Raw genomic sequence first — 19,878 nt, forward strand, 5'->3', positions numbered from 1 at the left:
CCAATACTTCTCAAAGTATTCCATAAAATAGAAGTGGAGGGAACCCTCCCAAACTCATTCTATGAAGCCAATATCACCCTGATACCTAAACCAGACAGAGAGTCATCAAGGAAAGAAAATTTCAGACCAATATCCTTAATGAACATCAATGCAAAAATTCTCAACAAAATTTTAGCAAATCGCATACAAAAATATATTAAAAAGATAGTGCACCATGATCAAGTGGGTTTCATCCCAGGGATGCAAGGTTGGTTCAACATCAGGAAATCAATAAATGTCATTCACCATATCAATAGACTTAAAGTCAAGAATCACATGATTATTTCAATAGATGCAGAAAAAGCATTTGATAAAATACAGCACCCCTTCATGCTCAAAACACTAGAAAACATAGGGATAGTGGGAACATTCCTTAACATTGTAATGGCCATTTATGCTAAGCCCATGGCTAATATCATTCTAAATGGTGAAAAACTGAAAGCATTCCCCCTAAAAACTGGAACAAGGCAGGGATGCCCTCTTTCACCACTTCTATTCAACATCGTTCTTGAGACTCTAGCCAGAGCAATTAGACAAACCAAAGAAATTAAAGGGATACGAATTGGAAAAGAAGAACTCAAACTATCCCTGTTCGCTGATGACATGATTATATATTTAGAGGAACCTGGAAATTCCACCAGAAAACTCTTAGAACTCATAAGTGAATTTAGTAAAGTAGCAGGTTACAAGATCAATGCTCATAAATCCAATGCATTTTTATACATAAGTGATGAATCTTCAGAAAGAGAAATTAGGAAAACTACCCCATTCACAATAGCCTCGAAAAAAATAAAATACTTGGGAATCAACCTCACAAAAGAGGTGAAAGACCTCTACAATGAGAACTATACAACACTAAAGAAAGAAATTAAAGAACACCTTAGAAGATGGAAAGATCTTCCATATTCTTGGATAGGAAGAATTAATATTGTCAAAATGGCCATACTACCAAAAGTGCTATACAGATTCAATGCAATTCCAATTAAAATCCCAATGATGTACCTTACAGAAATAGAGCAAGCAATTATGAAATTCATCTGGAAGAATAAGAAACCCAGAATAGCTAAAGCAATCCTTAGCAGGAAGAGTGAAACAGGGGGTATTACAATACCAGATCTTCAACTCTACTACAAAGCAATAGTAACAAAAACGGCATGGTACTGGTACCAAAGTAGAAAGGTAGATCAATGGTACAGAATAGAGGACACGGACACAAACCCAAATAAATACAATTTTCTCATACTAGACAAAGGTGCCAAAAATATGCAATGGAGAAAAGATAGCCTCTTCAACAAATGGTGCTGGGAGAATTGGAAATCCATATGCAACAGAATGAAACTAATCCCATATCTCTTACCATGCACGAAACTAAACTCAAAATGAATTAAGGACCTCGGAATCAGACCAGAGACCCTGCAGATTATAGAAGAAAAAGTAGGTCCAGATCTTCAACATGTCGGCTTAGGACCAGACTTCCTTAACAGGACTCCCTTAGCACAAGAAATAAAAGCAAGAATCAATAACTGGGATAGATTCAAACTAAAAAGCTTTCTCTCAGCAAAGGAAACTATCAGCAATGCAAAGAAAGAGCCTACAGAGTGGGAGAATATCTTTGCCAATCATACTTCAGATAGAGCACTAATCTCCAGAATCTATAAAGAACTCAAAAAACTCTACACCAAGAATTCAAATAATCCAGTCGACAAATGGGCTAAGGAAATGAATAGACACTTCACAGAAGAAGATCTACAAGCAATCAACAAACATATGGAAAAATGTTCAACATCTCTAGTAATAAGAGAAATGCAAATCAAAACCACCCTAAGATTCCATCTCACCCCAATTAGAATGGCAATTATCAAGAATACGAGCAACAACAGGTGTTGGCGAGGATGTGGGGAGAAAGGTACACTCATACATTGCTGGTGGGGTCGCAAATTAGTGCAGCCGCTCTGGAAAGCAGTGTGGAGATTCCGTAGAAAACTTGGAATGGACCCTCCATTTGACCCAGCTATCCCACTCCTTGGCCTATACCCAAAGGACTTAAAATCAGCATACTACAGAGATACAGCCACATCAATGTTCATAGCTGCTCAATTCACAATAGCCAGACTGTGGAACCAAACTAGATGCCCTTCAATTGATGAGTGGATAAAGAAACTGTGGTATATATATATATATATACAATGGAATATTACTCAGCCATAAAGGATGATAAAATTATGGCATTTGCAGGCAAATGGATGAAATTGGAGAATATCATGCTAAGTGAGATAAGCCAATCTCAAAAAGCCAAAGGACGAATGATATCGCTAATAAGTGGATGATGACACATAATGGGGTGAGGGAAGGGTTAGTGTTAGGGTTAGAGTTAGGGTTAGGGAGGGGGGCAAGTATGGAGGAAGGAAGCACTGTATAGAGGGAAAAAAGGAGTGGGAGGGGTGGGGGGAAGGGAAAAAATAACAGAATGAATCAAACAACATTACTCTATGTAAATTTATGATTACACAAATGGTATGCCTTTACGCCATGTACAAACAGAGACACAACATGTATCCCATTTGTTTACAATAAAATAAAAAAAAAAAGAACAGAAGCAATAGTAAGTGTTGGCATGGATGTGGGGGAAAAGGCATACTCATACGTTGCTGATGGAGATCTTTTTTCTTCATTGTAGCATTTCTCCCCACTATTTTAGAATGGCAGCATTATTTTCTGCAATTCACAATGCTATGTACTTCTTCCTTGCATCATTTCCAATACTGGAGGTATAAACTGTGTAGACTTTTAGATATTTTTAATTTGTTTTATCCTTTTTTTTTTTTTTTATCAAATTTGACTCCAGGAAAGTGCATCATCACAGTGTTGACTTTGTAAGCATTGTCTACATATGTAAAAACGTTGAAATTTTCTCAATAAATGAAGAGGTATCTTTTTTGTACATTTGTGTTTGTGATAGACAAAATTTCTTGAAATCTCAACTGTTTGGTTGACTATATATATGGTAGTGATTCAATTTAATTTTTTTTTTTTTTTTTTTTTTGCAGGGGGTGTACCAGGGATGGAACTCAGGGGCACTTGACCACTGAGCCACAACACCAGTCCGATTTTGTATTTTATTTACAGACAGGGTCTCACTGAGTTGCTTAGTGCCTCACTTTTGCTGATGAACATTGAACTCGAGATCCTCCTGCCTCAGCCTCCTGAGCCACTGGGATTATAGACATGCACCACTGCACCTGCCCTCAACTTGATATTGATCATCTCATCAAAAGACTGAAGCTGTTCAGCATGGTATTTCGGATGACCATAGTTAAAAAGCTGAATGCACATAATTACCAACCATGGTGATATGCATTTATACATCCTCCTTTTTATCTATCTCTTTATAAATATGGTTCATTTGTTCATAATTATGTCCTTGAGACTCTCTTTATTATACCCGAGTCACACACATGCATAGAATTTAACTGTGCAAAGTGGCTTATGAAATTTTTTGTGTTTTTGTTTCTCAAATAAATCTCTTTTAAAATGTAAATGTATTTTAAGGAATCTTATTATTTTTCAGAATTATGTTCTTAAGATTTTGATCTTTCAAACTTTAGGGTTTTCTTGAGATTATAATATTTCAACATTCTTGAAAGAATGCTACCTTTGAGTCACATCATTAGGGATTTGTGTCTTTTGGGATTACAACTCAAACACTTAGGAGTAATTATATGTCAAAAAGTTGTATGTCCTGGAGAAAATTGATAAATTTCTTGAACAATACAGCCTATCAACATTGAGTCAGAAAGAAATACAAAGCCTAAACAAACCAATAACAAATAAAGTAGTAAAAAAAAAAAAAAACTCCCAACAAAGAAGAGTTCAGGATCAGGTAGTTTTATGACTGAATTCTCCCAAATGTTCAAAGAAGAATGAGTAACAGTACTTAAACCCTTCTAAAACACAGAGGTAAGAAAATACTTCCCCGTCACATAATGGGGGGGTGGGAGGGGGGCAAGAATGGAGGAAGGAGGGATTTTATAGAGGGAAAAGAGAGGTGGGAGGAGTGGGGGGAGGGAAAAAATAATAGAATGAATCAAACATCATTACTCTATGTAAATGTATGAATATGCAAATGGTATGCTGTTACTCCATGTACAAACAGAAACAACATGTATCCCATTTGTTTACAATAAAAAATAAATAAATAAGTAGAAGAAAATACTTCCCCATTTTATGCTGGCATCACTGTGATGTATAAGCCAGACAAAAACATCACAAGGGAAGAAAATTAGAGGCCAACCTTTCTGATGAACATCAATGGAAAAATCCTTAATAACATACATTAGCAAACCAAGTCCAACAACAATATTATCAAGTAGGATTTATCTCTACTTTAACATATGCAAATCAAAGTGATATATCATATTAACAAAAAGAAAGATAATAATTACATGATATTTTTCAGTGAAACAGAGAAAGCATTTGACAATGCCCAACATTCTCTCTTAATGAAAACTCTCAATAGTTCAGGTATAATGCTAAAAATGTAAATGAAATAATTCAGTCAACAAATGGGTAAATGAACTAAGAAAACACACAAATGGCCAAAAAATATATTTTTTAAAGTTCAACATCTTTAGCAATCAAGAAAATGCAAATCCAAATTATACTGAGATTTCATCTCCCTCCAATTAGAATGTGATTATTAAGAATACAAATAATAATAAATGCTAGTGAGGATGCAAGGTGCAAGGATGAAGGAATACACTGTAGTGAAGTCATAAATTAGTAGACACACATGGAAATTAGCATGGAAGTTCCTGAAAGATTAGGAATGGAACTACATGTAACCCCCCTACATTGCTCATTGGTATTTATACAAAAAAATTAAAGCCAGCATATTACAACAACACATACATACCTGTTTATAGCAGCTCAATTCACAATAGCCAAGTTATAGAACCAGCCTAGGTGTCTGTCAACAAATGAATGGATTAAAATAAATGTGTTATATATAAACGATGCAGGTTTACTCAGCCAAAAAGAAGAATGAAGGTCTTTTGCTGGAAAATGGATGGAATTTGAAAGCAAAATAAGTCAAACTCAGAAATTCAAAGGTCATATGTTTTCTCTTAAAAGTGGAAGCTACAGAGAGAAAATGGAAAAGGTTGGGTGTGGATCTCTTGAAAATGAAAAGGATACTAATAGAGTAGAATAGGACCAGAGGGAGGGATAAAGGGAGGAAACAGGGGTTCTAGAGAATCAAATTGACCAAATTATGTTATATGCATGTATGAATGTGTCAAAATGAATTCCATTATCATACATAATTATAATGCACTTTAAAAAAAAAAAAAGAAGAAAGGCATACACCCAGCAGGCTCACCAACCATGGTCCCAGTTGCAAAAATGAAGGAACTCTGTACTTAACCACAGTCCTGCCTTGAGTCCCATCTACCAAGAGGAATAGGAGGAGACATGATCATCCCTGTCCTCAGTAAGATGCCCACTGATCCTGGATATGACTTCCATGGCTTGTATTCCAGTTTCATCCCTCTCTACCACAGTACTCAAAGAAGTCCTGACCACACAGAAATCTTCCCAGTGACCCAGTAGATGCCTTCCCAGGGACCCCACAGGAGCAACATTTGTCAATGCTCCTAGTAATGGGCTTAACATCTATGGACCCCAAAATGACCCTGTGACCTGACTCAATCCCTCCTCAAATACTGCCCCAGATAATTCCAGCTGCCTAGCACCTATTAAGAACCACAACCACCTATGCCCCAAATAACAGGGCTGCCAAACACAGTTCCCACTGAAGATCTAAAAGTAGCATGAAGCCCTGCTTGTCTACAAGTCCAGACGTAGTCCTAAAAGTTCAGGAATCTGGCAAAAGAAGGTCCTCACCTACTAAAATCAGTCTGCAAAGACTATAAAAGGTATTTGCTACTTCAAATGCACAAATACATGCACAAGCTATACAAATCATGAAAAATCAAGTAAACATACCACTGAAGAATTAATAAAATTCTAGTAACTGACCCTAAAGAAAGGAAGATTCATTCATTGCTTGACAAAGAATTCAAAATAATCATCTTGAAGAAACTATATAAGCTACCACAGAATGCAGATAAACAACCAAATGAAATCAGGAACGTGATCCATAAACAAAGTGAGAAATTTAATAAATGCATAGAAAATAAAAAACAACCAAACAGAACTCATGGAGTTGAAGAAAACAACAGTTGAACTGATAAAAATTCAATTCAAGAGAGGGAATTTTGAAAGCAACGAAAGAAAGCCAACTTATTACATACAGAAGAGTTATTCTAAGTATTTTTTTCTGACCATAATAAAATGAAAACTGAAGTCAATAACAGTAAAACAATAGGAAAATTAACAAACCCATGAAAACTAAGCAACAGACTCTGGAATGTTGGGTCAAAGAAGAAATCGAATGGGAATTCTACAACTATCCTAAGTTAAGCAGAAAAGAAAGCACGACTTACCAAAATTTATAAGATGCAAAATAAATAAATAAATAACGTACTTAGAGAGAGCTTTAGAGCAATAAATGCCAACATTAAAAAAGAAAAAAAGATCTCCAACGAACAATTCAAGTTTACATCTCAAAGAAGAAATGAGCTAAGCCCAAAGTTTGCAGATCATAAAGAAAATGACAGAATAGAGTAGAAATAATCAAATAGGAAATAGAGAAACAATAGAAACTATGAGTGTTTTAAAAACAATTACTAAATCAACAAGCCCTTAGCTAGAAGAACTAAGAAAAAAGAGAGAGAAAATCATCAATAAAAAAGAAGACATTGCAACAGAGGCCTCAGGAGAAAAAAGGATCATGAAAGACTACTATGAAAAATTATATGCCAAACCAAATATTCTACAAAGTATATTCAACATACAACCTACCAAAACTGAATCAAGAGAAAGAGAAGGCTGAAGATGTATAATAATTGGGAGATTGAATCAATAATCAAACACCTCTCAAAAAATACCTTTGTTGATGAATTCTAACAAACATTGAAAGAAGAATTAATACTGATTCTTCTTAAAAATCTTTCAAAAAATTGAATAAAAGGAACAACTCCAAACTCATTTATGAGTTCAGCATTAGTTTAATAACAAAATCTGGTAGTTACCACAAGAAAAGAAAGCTACAAACCAATCTCCCTAGTGATCCCATTTGCAAAGATTCTTAACAAAATACTAACAAACTAAATTCAACCACACCATAAGAGGATCCTACACCATAATCAAGTAAGATTGATCCCTGAAATGCTAGGATAGTTTAATAATACAATTCACCCAATGTGATACATGACATTAACAGAATGAAATGTTTAAAACTACAAGATCATCTCAATAGATTTTTAAAAAAGCATTTGGTAAAATTCAACACATTTTCATGATAAAAACTCTCAATAAATCAAGCATACAATGAATGTGTCTCAATATAATAAAGGCCACATATAAAAAGTTCACAGCTAACATTATAATCAATGGTCAAAACTGACAGTATTTCCTTCCTCTGATACTTGGGGAAAAAAACAAGGATATTCACTTTTACTACTTCTATTCACCACAATATAGAAAGTCCTAGCCAGTGAATCAGAAAAATAAAAAGAACCTAAATTAGAGAGAAAGAACTATTTCTTGTGACCATGTGGCATGATCATTTTGTAGCAAACCCTAATAACCTTTTAGGGGAAAAAAAGTTAGAATTTGTACACTAATTCAGTAAAGTGGGAGGATATGATGCCAAGATACAAAAATCAGTTGCATTTCTATATACAGAGCTATCCAAAAAAGAAAATTAAGAAAAAAATTCCATTTACAATAACACCAAAAAGAACAATATATTCAGGAACAAATTCAAGTATGAAAGTGAAATGTGTATATATTGGAAACTATAAAAACTTATGAGAAAAAAATGAAGAAAATGCAAATAAAAAGCAATCCATGTTCATGAACTAGAAGAATTAATATTGTTAAATGTTCATACTACCCCAAGCTCTCTACAGATTCAATGCAATTCCTGTCAAATATTCAATGGCATTTTCACAGAAATGAGAAAAAACATCCAAAAATTCATGTGGAACTATAAAAGATCCAAACAATAGGAAACAAGAAGAATAAAGCTAGACACTACAATATTGCAAACTATTTGACAAAGCTATAGTAACCAACACAGACCATATAGGTGAACATAATAGATAGCTCAGAAACAAACGCACACATTTATGGTCAGCTGATCTCAAACAAAGGTGCCAAGAACACACAAAGGAGAAAGAATACTCTCAGATATGGTGCTGGGAAAACAAGGTATGCACATGAAGAAGAATGAAACTAGACCCCCTTACACAAACATCAATTCAAAAGGGATTAAAGCCTTGAGTTAAGACCCCAACTGTAAAACTACTAGAAGAAAACATACTGGAAAATATTCTCTTTTTTTAAACCTCTTGCCAAGGATTTACCTTTAAATGGGATTAATGATCTACAGGCAAACAGAAGTTCACTTTGAAAGGAATTAATTTCCACTCAGGCCTCAAAAAATTCTCAAAGCAAAAATTATGAGGGAAATAATGCATAATCAAAAATTAAAACTCAAACATACAAGCAAGGAAATTAATCACCATGAAAGACAACCAGAAGACACAATAGATAATAATATTAAGCCCTTAAAAAGTCACAGTATGAGCTTATACAAATATGACTACTTAATATTTTTATAAATGTCAATATTTGCCTTTTTTATTGGTTCTTTATAGTTGTACATGACAGTAGAATCAATTTTGACATAATTATATAAGCATGGAATGTACTTTGTTCTAATCCAGACCCCAGTCTCTCTTCTTCCCCTTCCCTCTCGCCATCCTCTGCTCCATTCCCTCTATTGGTCTTTCTTCCATTTACCCATAATTATTTTTTAATTAATTTCTTATGAATGGACACAACAGTAACTACAGGAAAATATTCTTAACATTGGTTGGACAATAAGTTTTTGGATATGACCCCAATAGTACTGGCAACAAAGCCAAAGGGAACAAATGTGTTTTCATCAAACCAAAATGCTTTTGCATACCAAAGGAAATAATCAACAACTTACAGAATGGAAGAAAATATTTGTAAAACATATATCTGATAATGGGTTAATATCCAAAATAAATAAAAACGCAAAAAACTCAATAACAACAAATCAAATAAACTATTTAAAAATAGGCAATAGACCTAAATAGACACTTCTCAAAAGAAGACATACAAGTGGTAGATAGATACATGAAAAAATGATCAAATCACCAATCATCAGGGAATGGAACATCGAAATCACAGTGAGATATCATTTCACAACCATTAGGTTGTCTATTAACAAAAATGAAAAATAACAAGGGTTGGAAAGAATGTGTAGAAAAGAGAACTCTTGGGCTTTGTCTTGGTACAGCCATTTTGAAAAAATGTATAGCTGTTCCTCAAAAAACTAAAAATAGAACTACCATTAGATTCCACAAACTGACTTCTTAGTATATTTCCAGAGAAATTAAAATCAGTATATGGAAGAGAAGTCTGACTCCAATGTGCATTGCAGGATGATTCACAATAGCTGAGATATGGAAGCAATTTAACTTTCTGTGGTTGGATGAAGAGATGAAATACTTTTAAAAAAACATATTGTTTGACCTTTAAAAAGAAGGAAGTGCTGCCATTTGTGATAATATGGATAAATCTAGAGAATGTTGTGCCAAGTGGAAATAAGCTAGACAGAAAGACCTCACTTAGATGTGGAATCTAAAATAGTTAAATGCATAGAAGAAGAGAATTGTCGTTACCAAGGATTGAGGTGGGATGATGCTAATCAGAGGTTATAGTTTCGGTTATACAAGATGATTAAGTTCTGGGTATCAACCATAAAAACACCTCTCATGTAATTTAGAAAAAATCTAATCATATATGTAGATAATTTTTGAATACTTGGTCTGGGATACAAAAAGATCATGGCTAATGGTCAAACAAGAGAGCATGTAAAAAGGGGTATCCTGGGTGGTGAGGAAAAGGGTTCCTGAAATAATAGCTAAGAAATTTATTTATCATAAAGAAAAACAGGAGACAGAATTACTTTCAAATCAGGGGCATGACCGATTGAACCATCCGTAAGGGACTGGCTCTAACAAAATGGAGGAGCCCATGTTGTCTTCATTTATAATGGTACAGATCAAATGGGGACTGGCAGGCACTTCCTCCATGAGAAACAGGATGGGGTGGGGTTAAGCCATTTTGCTCTAGCAGGTCTTTGGCACATTCAGGGCGGCAAACTCCAGTGGTGAAGCAGTCTGACAGGAACCCACTGGGGTACCAGGCAATCTGGAACAATATTTCATAATTGTCAGTTCCTGAGAGCCAGATTTCTGTCTATAGCTCAACCAAGCTTGATTTTATTTGCAGGCCATGGATGGTGCCCCACAAAAGGGATTGGTGTTGCTTTTTAAGGGAGATTTTCAAGCCTAGGGTGAAGAAGTAGCAGATAGTACTACAGTTGAAAGAAGGCCTAAAATAAAAGCAGAGTGAGAGATGGGAGTTGTCAGCTACACTATGAGTACAAGACTGTTGGGAAATAAACCTGGCACAAGGCACTGAATGCAGTTAACCAATGACTTCTCCAATTGTAGTGTGTGTGGAGCATATAGGAGTCCTTTGGATCCACTAAAATCAAATGTGAATATAGTATTCCTGAGACACACACTTCCTCTTCTGTTACATTGTTCTCAAAGGTCATAACTGAGAGTTCTCAAGTGATAATTTGGGCAAAACTTAGTCTAATTTAAATCAGGGAGGGAAAACAGTCTCATTTTGAGTTATTTGTGTATGTCTTTCTACTCTTTAAGAAAGAGTACTCTTTTTCAACACTGTTTCTATGACAATACCTGCATAATCTGTGTCACTCCTGGAGCATACCCATGGAGCGCAATGTTGCTCCATGATTCTTCAAAATTTCCAACATTACTTCCACATCCACTCTCTTTTTAAGAACTTAATTTTAACACAGAAAGTAATAGACATATTCAAGAACTGGGAAAGCAAAAAGAAATGTTATCATTTCCAACTGTGATTGATTAATCCCGTGGCTTAGAGTTCTGCTTTGAGAAGGACGGTAAGGTCATTTCCTATAGCCAGAGTACTACAGTTCATTAGTGACACCTGCTAGGACAAATGGTAGTTTGCACACTCTGTGTTCCCCATGCCTTATCTGGTATAATGCTTCATTTTACATATACAGATACTGAACTTTAGAGAATAAGTAATTTGCTCAAAGTCTAATGGTTATGTACTGTTAAAGCCAAAGCAATCAAAGTCTCCTTTATCAGTGTTCATTTCATTACACAATACTGGACTGAGATATTTGATTGCATATTTTTTCCTATGCATAACTCAATTTTCCCATAGTTCTAACCCTATTTTTTTTTAATTTGAAAGGAAAAAAAAGAGAAAGTTGCTGAAAAGATTTTAACAATAAAACCTTTCAAAGCTAGCTTAAACAAATTTTTGGACATGTTATTATGTCAAAATTCCTACATACAAACTACTTATTTTAAAAGACTATTATAAAAAAAAAAAATTAACCTATGGTATTCCTCTTCCCCAAAACCAGGGTATATGAGTGGTATGTAGTTGTGTAACTAATTGGCCCAAAATAGAATGTATTGAAACAACAATAATCATTTATGAATACATTTCTGGGGGTCAGAAATTGGGGGATAGATGAATGGATGGTTCAGATGAGTCTTCTATTTGTTGCAGTTAAACAGTGGTTGAAGTTAAGGTCATCTCAAAGTTAAAATCATCTACAACAGAGAAGATTTAAATACCAGGGAAATGGAATCAAGGGGCTCCTTGGGCAACCTAGCTCTATATTACCTCTTCACATGATTTCTCTAGTCTCATGGCATCAGGGTAGCTAAACTTCTTGCATGTCAGTCCAGGGTTCCCAAGAGGCATGTTTCAAGAAAGTCTGATGGAAGCTGTACTGTCTTTTTACCATCCAAACTCAGCATAGTGCTCCTTCTACCATACTGTCAGGGCAGTTACAAAGTCCACCCAGGCCCCAATTCTCAAAGAAGGAGTCGATGCGACATTGTAAGAAATCAGTGTGGGATGGAGTATTATAAGAGTCCAACATTAGTAACTGAGAAAAGAGTTCAAGCACGATCATGTCATAATGTTCTGAGAATCACTTAGATTATTAATTATCCAAGATAAGAACTGCCTGATAAAATGCAGGGTATTCAGTTAAATTTAAACTTCAGATGAACAATGACAAATTTTTAACCTTACTCTATACTACACAATATTTGGGACATACTTGTCCAAAAACATTATTCATTGTTTATTTGAAATTTAAATTTAACTAAGCATCTTTAATTTTTGTTTGCTAAATTTGGCAACCTATCCCAGATTGCCTCAGATGGTCAAAGAATTAGTATTTCTATATAGTGTTCGGGTTGGGAATAAGACAGTCTTACTGCTAGTATTACCATTACTTTACAAGCTTTCCAGTTTGGACATAGTGATCCAAACTGACTTATCTGAAGCTGATTCCCTTGAATTAGACTATCAACTTCCATGCTGCAAGACTAGTGCAAATTTGGGAACAATGTTTTTTAGCTCTGTGATTTCCCAGAGTTTTCTCTTTTAATCTTTCAGCTGTGCATAAGCTGATCTCCTGGCACTGGTTTTGTTTCCTGACAGGCAACATTAATTCATTTTCACATTCACACTAAAATCACTTCCCTCTCTGTCTAACAACAACAATAATGGTGAAAGCCCATTTGGAAAACAGCTTGATGGAACAGCTGCTTCGTACTCATTATGAGTCTAACACTTTCTCTAATTTGGGGGAAGGGATGCCCATAATCACAAGAACATTACAGTTCAGGTACCAAGTAAACAGTATAATTTTTTCTGATTTATTTTTCTACCCTCAATTTATAAAGTATCTCTTAATAGTTATGTAATCTTAAGTGACTTACTAAAATTTTTCAGGCCTATCCAATCAAGATGTCTTGCAATGGCTTTCCATAAGTTATAAAGCTGCCTCACATTCCCAATGTCAGCAAAAGCTAGCTTAAATCTTCCTCTTCGTGTGACGTTATTGGCTATTGTATAATCCATTCTGGGTACCAAACCTAGGTCTGAGACTTAAAATTTTTACTAGCAAGCTAAGAACACATTTGGCATTAGATTCTTCCTCTGTGACAGATAAGTGATAGTTGTGATGACTCACCAGAATTCAAATTGCCTTGGAAACTATTAGAGTGATACTAGTACAGGTAGGAGTAGCAAGTTAATATTAGGAGTAGCAAGTTAATGTAAGGCCCTTCCACCTAATTCATGAGTAGATCCAGCTTTCCCCTTTCATCATTTCTACAAAGTACATAGAGAACACTGCTGGTGCCAACACAATATCCATTGGCATCTCTCTCCTTAATAACAGAACCTCAATTTTCTACAAGTACCAACCCCATTCCATTATTTTAAGAGCTCAGAGAAACAACACTGAGACCCATTGTGAGGTAGCTTGATACATATCAAATTCAGTTCCTCATGAGTCTAAGTCAATGAGAAAATGGCATATCTCTAGTCACTGTTACTTGTCCAGGGCAGACAGGTGGACATGGAAAGGCAAGTAGGTTCACTGAAAGCCACTCCAAGATAATGTCAGAATTAGTCTTGGAATTAAGCCAACATAAAGCCCAGCAAAATGGTGAGACAGAGAGAACACTGATCCTTCATAGCATCACTTATCCACAGCTTTGAACCACACCTAAATCAAAAATAGAAGATAATAAATTTACTTACTGATTAATCATTTTGAGGTGGGATTTTCTGATTCAAGGTTAAGGTTAAAAGCTTTCTCACCAACACTACTTATAGAATGGGAGATCTCACCAAAAAATAAAACAATGTTTTTAATCTTTCACCCAAACCCAGGCAAATACTTGTCCCATTGAAGTAGAATTACTGTTCAGCTATGACTCACTGTGACAAAGGAAATTCTGAGGCAGAAACAGCAGACAATATATCCATGACATCTGATCATGGCATGTGACCCATTGTAGACCCAGCCAGTTGTCTTTTTCTCTGTGCTTACATTTATTTATATGACTGGCATCCACCTGGCACTAGGGTATTTCCAGGATTCATCCACTTCTAGTGTCAGAGGTTTTAAGCAAAAATTTGAAATTTATTGGCTAACATGGTTGAGAAGTACAAAGATGAAATCAAACTTTAGTTATACTTAAATTCAAAGTTTCTAATGATATTAAGATTCTGTCCTCTTTACATTTCTCACCACTCTGTTTTTCACTCAAATTGCCAAGGTCCTCATCATCAGTTGGATCTTAACCCCAGAAGATCAACAACTCCAAGCAGATCCAATTTACAATATTTCTTAACATCAGATATGAAGCCCAAACTTTCTACATCAGTACCTATATTCTTCTTATGAGTCCTTTGGTCATAGTCCTGCTCCAAATAACAGTGGTGCTATAGGCAGAATTGTATACTTCTAAACTCCATATGTTGATTCCTTAACCCCACATATAACTGTACTTGGAGATAGGATCCATGAGATGAGAAGGGTCACATGAGGTCACAAGAATGGGACCCTAAACCCAGAGAGCTGGTAACTTATAAGACAAGAAATAGACACCAGAGTTCTCTTTCTCCAAGAGCACAATGTATGAACAAAGCCCATGTGCACACAGAGAGACAGCAGCCACCTACAAGTTAGAAGAGGTCTTGAATGAAGCCTACCTTGCTGGAACCTTTATAAGACTCACAAACCTCCCGAACTGTGAGAAATAAACTTCTGTTGTTTAAGCTTCCCAAGGGATGGCATTGTGTTATGGCAGCCTTATCAGAAAGGTAGGAAAAAGAAGAGTAAATAAAACAAAAGCTAATTTTAAATAAGAGCTGATATATTATGTAGACTAAACATACAGGGTGTCTATATTTCCCCAGCCACCATTGCAAATAGCTTGGAGTGTATGTGATTGAGTTAGAACCAAAGAAAATGGGAGTCTAGGCCTTTAAAATCATCCCCTGAAATCCTCAAGCTCTTTCTTCTCTTTCCCAGAAACTTAAGAAGTCACTTGTTCTGTGTGGTGTGGCTGCAAGGTTAAAGGATACTGGGCCCCTGACATCCTGCTTAAAGGAGAGTTCCCTGTCCATACAGAAAGTGAGCAAGAAAACACCTTTATCTTAAGCAACTGAAATTTTCAGGATTTATTTGTTTGCATACAGAGAAGTCTAGCCTAAGTAGTGTGCCAATATGGAACCAAACTGCCAAATAGTACTAAAGCATTAAGTAGAGAAGTTACAAATTCTGAAGTCCTTTCTTTGTTCAGGGGAATAGAGGTTATCTTGAAAACTAATGGAGCCAGGTGTGGTAGTGCACACCTGTAATCCCAGAGGCTCAGGAGGCTGAGGCAGGAGGATCACGAGTTCAAAGGCAGCCTCAGCAACAGAAAGGCATTAAGCAACTCAGTGAGACCCTGAGTGGCTCAGTGGTTGAATGCCCCTGAATTCAATCCTGGGTACCAAAAAAAAAACGTAATGAAATAGTAATGTAATTTCAAACATCTAGAGGAAAATGGAAAAATAAAGAAAACTCAAATCTTCACACTTCCCTACTTTGTGTGTGTGTGTGTGTGTGTGTGTGTTGTGCTGGGAATCAAATCCAAGACCCTGCATATGCTAACAAGAGCTCTATCATTGAGCTATATCCCTGGCCCCATTACACTTAGGTATTTAAGTATGCTACTATTTGTGATTTGCTTTAAAAATCTTCAACAAAAGAGAGAAGCGTTAAGACACCATGAAACACTGGTAATTGTTACATCTATGGGAGAAGAATGCAGGAATTCTCATCCTCTTTTCTTATTTTCATATGTGGTTGAAATTGTTAAATAAAGTTGTTTTTTTTTTTTAAATCCAGATGGCCAGAAAAGAGATAGAATGAAAAGAAATTTAGAAATTTTAAAAACCTCAATCACAATAAATAGAAGGCAGAATATCATGACAGAAATAGATCTAATTAGATCAATGACCTAAATAAATGAAGTGTACCAATCATACTAACTAAAAGACTTTCAGATTAGAAAAAAAAAATGTAAAAAAAAATATAGCCATATGCTATCTGCAAGAGAGAAAACTGAAATGATGGCAAAGAGACAGAAAAAGCTAACTAAAGAAAGATGCCATTCATGTCTGATGAAATAGATTTACAAGCTGAGTGTGGTGGTGCCCACCTGTAATTTCAGCAACTCAGGAGGCTGAGGCAGGAGGATCCCAAGTTCAAGACCAGCCTCAACAACTTAGTCAAGTTATAAGCAACTTAGCAAGACCCTGTCTCAAAATAAAATAAAAAATAACCACTGTGGCTGTGGCTCAGTGGTCAAGTGCCCCTGGGTTCAATCTTCAGTATCAGAAAAAAAAAAAAAAGCCTGACACAGTGGCACACACCTGTAATCCCAGTGGCTCCAGAAGCTGAGGAAGGAGGATCGAGAGTTCAAAGGCAGCCTCAGCAACTGCAAGGCACTAAGCAACTCAGTGAGACCCTATCTCTAAATAAAATGCAAAATAGGGATGGGGATGTGGCTCAGTGGTTGAGTGCCCGAGTTCAATCCCTGGTACCGTCACCCACCCACCCCCCAAAAAAACAAGCTAACTGCATTATTAAATTTAGCAGTCAATTGTCTGCCCATAACCACCTTTCCTTTTATAATAGAATTCTTGGTGTTGTTCAGTGACAGTCTCTCTACCATGGAACCCAGGAAGAGTCCAACTTAGGGATAAACCTAGACAATGACTGATGTCTTCTACTTACCAGTGATTTGCTGAGAAGTGAACACATCATCCAATGAGAAGTAAAGGAAGGCTCTTGGAGGGTTTCTAGGAAAAGTTTTCTCAAGTTTAAAGAGAGACTGAAAGTGGTGTTTCCTCTTTCCTTCTAGATATTGTGGTACCTGAATGTGCTGCCTACAGTGGTCATGAAGGTTGCTGGCCAGAGAAGGAAACTGAGGATGGCAGAGCAGAGAAATGAAGGAATCCAGCTTCCTGTTGACATCCTCAAGTTGCTAACAAAAAACAAGCAGCCATCCTGTGTTAATCCAGGTCCTCTAAAAAGGAGAGGCCAGGATGGGAGTAAATGTGCAGGGATTTTACTAAGGGAGTAAGAGAAAATGGGATGGGGTAGGGAAAGATTGGTAGAGCTCTCAGACTACCACGTGAGTTTAACCCTGAGGAGAGGAGGGAGAGAAGGAAGGTTGAATGGAGCTCCACCTCTCCCAGAAATGTGCTTGCCTTGATCTGCCAGCTGCACTCAGTCACTGGGGAAGCAACCTGTGGGAAGCATGGGTTCCATGAAAATGCAGAGAGAAATTTCAGAGCAAAGCAGCTAAAGTTGTCGGTGGATACTGCTCTCTGTAGTCAGAGGTCTGCAGATCACATCCTTATGGTCATCCCCCTGCACTTCTCTACTGCACCTTCTCTTCTCCCTGGATTATTATTATATTATTATCTTAATAAGAGTCCTAACTATTTAGGCCATAATGTATCCTGATTTACCACAGAGTCACCATACAGTAACACATCAAGCAGGTCACAAGAAGAATAACACAATCCTACACTTGAGTTGGCCTAACAACTGAGCATCAAAATATATTAAGTAAATGTTGACAGAAGTATGAGAAGACATGAAAAAAAGTCCACATGGGTAGTGGAATGTTTTTTAACACCTCTGTCAGTGATTTATAGATTAATCAAATATAATATTAGTAAGGACACAGGAGAGTTAAACACCATCATTAACAAAGTTCAACCACCCAAAAGTATTCATTCATTTCAAAGACTTAGAAAAATAAGTATATGATAGTAAGATTCAATGAACATCAAATAACCTATGTGGACTTTTGGTTTGTATGTAGAAGAAAGAGGAGTCCCATAATCACTTGATAAAAATGTATTCATATATGTTCAGTTTTTTTTTTTTTTTGAACAGTTTGTGGGCAAATGAAAATCAAAATATAAAATGCATAAACACTTTGACAAAGTAGTACATGAATAATCTGGAAAATATTATGCTAGTACTGAAAAGCTGCCATCTACCACCATCCCCCTCCCAACTGGAACTTTCCCCACCTTCCATTCTCCCACTCCTGCCACGACCTTTAAACCATTCCTGGTTTTATTTCTTTTGACCACTTAGTTGTTACTTCCATCTCTAGAAAATGTGCTTGTACCTCTTTTCCTTCATATATCAACTTTATAAAATTATCTATTAACTCCAAAATTTATAAAACTGACTATTCTTATTTAATAAATACTTTCCTACTTTCCTAAATAGTCTGCAAGGTTATAAATAGCTATTTTAGATTTTTCACCACTGTAACTAAAAGATCTGACAAGAACAGTTTTAGAGAAAGAAAAATTTATTTTAGGGCTCACAGTTTCAGAGGTCTCAGTCCACAGATGGCCGACTCCATTCCTCAGGGCAGACTGTCACGGTGGAAGAATGTTGTGGAGGAGAGTGGCTCAGGGCATGGCCAGTATGAAGCAGAAAGAGAGTTCCCCTCACCTTGACAAAATATAAACCCCAAAGGCATGCCCCATCAACCAGCTCCTCCAGTCACAACCTACCTACCTACAATTACCACCTAGTTAATCCCTATCAAGGATTAGGTTAAAACACTCATAACCCAATCATTTCACCTCTAAACTTTCTTGCAATATGCATAGTATATATTCTTCTAGTAATTATTAAATGTTTCTTCCCTCATATATTTTATTTGACTTATTTATATTTCATTAACTTCAGACAGAAGTCCTTGATCCTCACTTGGAAGACAGTCTAGCTTCCTTATCCCTTCCCTACTTATTATCACCCCACTGTGCACTTCATCACACTTATTAGCTCTTATATATTTTTTACTACAACAAAGAAAAACATTCTTCATACTTTCCTCATAGAAGTGCTTGAAAAGTTAACTTCTTTTTTTTTAAAGTATTTGTTAGCATTTAATGAACCTCCAGAGCTCCATGTGGCTTTAAGCCACCAGAACACAGGCATTCCAACACCCTTAGTCTCTTCCTTGGCTCTTCCACTGAAGAATTTGGCCTTCATGCTGACAACCTGCTTTGGGAGCTTTCCCTTCCCAAAAACTTTGTAGTAACCCAATCGCACTACATCACTTATGGGAGCAGCTCCAGCGTTGCCTTTGGCAGCATTTATTCATGTCTGTTCATTGACCACTGTCCACAATTTATCAACGTTGACAGTGGGGCAGAAGCTCTGGTTCCTCTTTAAGTGGTAATGCCTCATACCAACTTCCCCAAGGTAACCTGGTGACATGTGTCAAAGTTAATCCTGTGGTGATGCATGCCACCAGCATTACCATGGCTGCTTGGGTGATTCCAGTGCTTTCCAACGACATCATGGCCATGGCTCATGTGGCCCCAAAGTTTCCCCGTCTTCCTCAGTCTGACTGGCATGTCAACTGCAGAGAGGAAAAAAGGCTGAAAAGTTAACTTCGACAAGATAAGAAGCTACCTTGGAGATGGAGGAACAGGTGAGCCGAGGACAGAGTGGGAAAGGCTCCTGAATCACAGGGTCTCCACCTCGCACTGATAGTGAGGTGGTCCTGCAGATGTCTCGTCTGTGGCCCCATGTGTTAGTCAGGCTTGCATCACTGTGACCAAAATACCTGACAAGAACAGCTTAGAGGAGGGAGTGTTTATTTGGACTCACATGACAGAGGTTCAGGCCAAAGTCAA

The 19,878-nt window shown here is 36.5% G+C and overlaps 1 pseudogene across 1 annotated transcript; it reads right to left on the bottom strand.

Annotated features, from left to right (window-relative positions):
- Positions 1 to 19,151: 19,151 nt before the first annotated feature.
- LOC306663553 (large ribosomal subunit protein uL15-like) lies at positions 19,152 to 19,596 on the bottom strand (annotated as a pseudogene). The gene has a single exon. The product of its transcript is annotated as a large ribosomal subunit protein uL15-like (transcript).
- Between the last annotated feature and the right edge of the window lie 282 nt (positions 19,597 to 19,878).

This window comes from Sciurus vulgaris (assembly GCF_902686455.1).
Source record: "Sciurus vulgaris genome assembly, chromosome: 6".
Taxonomy (NCBI): domain Eukaryota; kingdom Metazoa; phylum Chordata; class Mammalia; order Rodentia; family Sciuridae; genus Sciurus; species Sciurus vulgaris.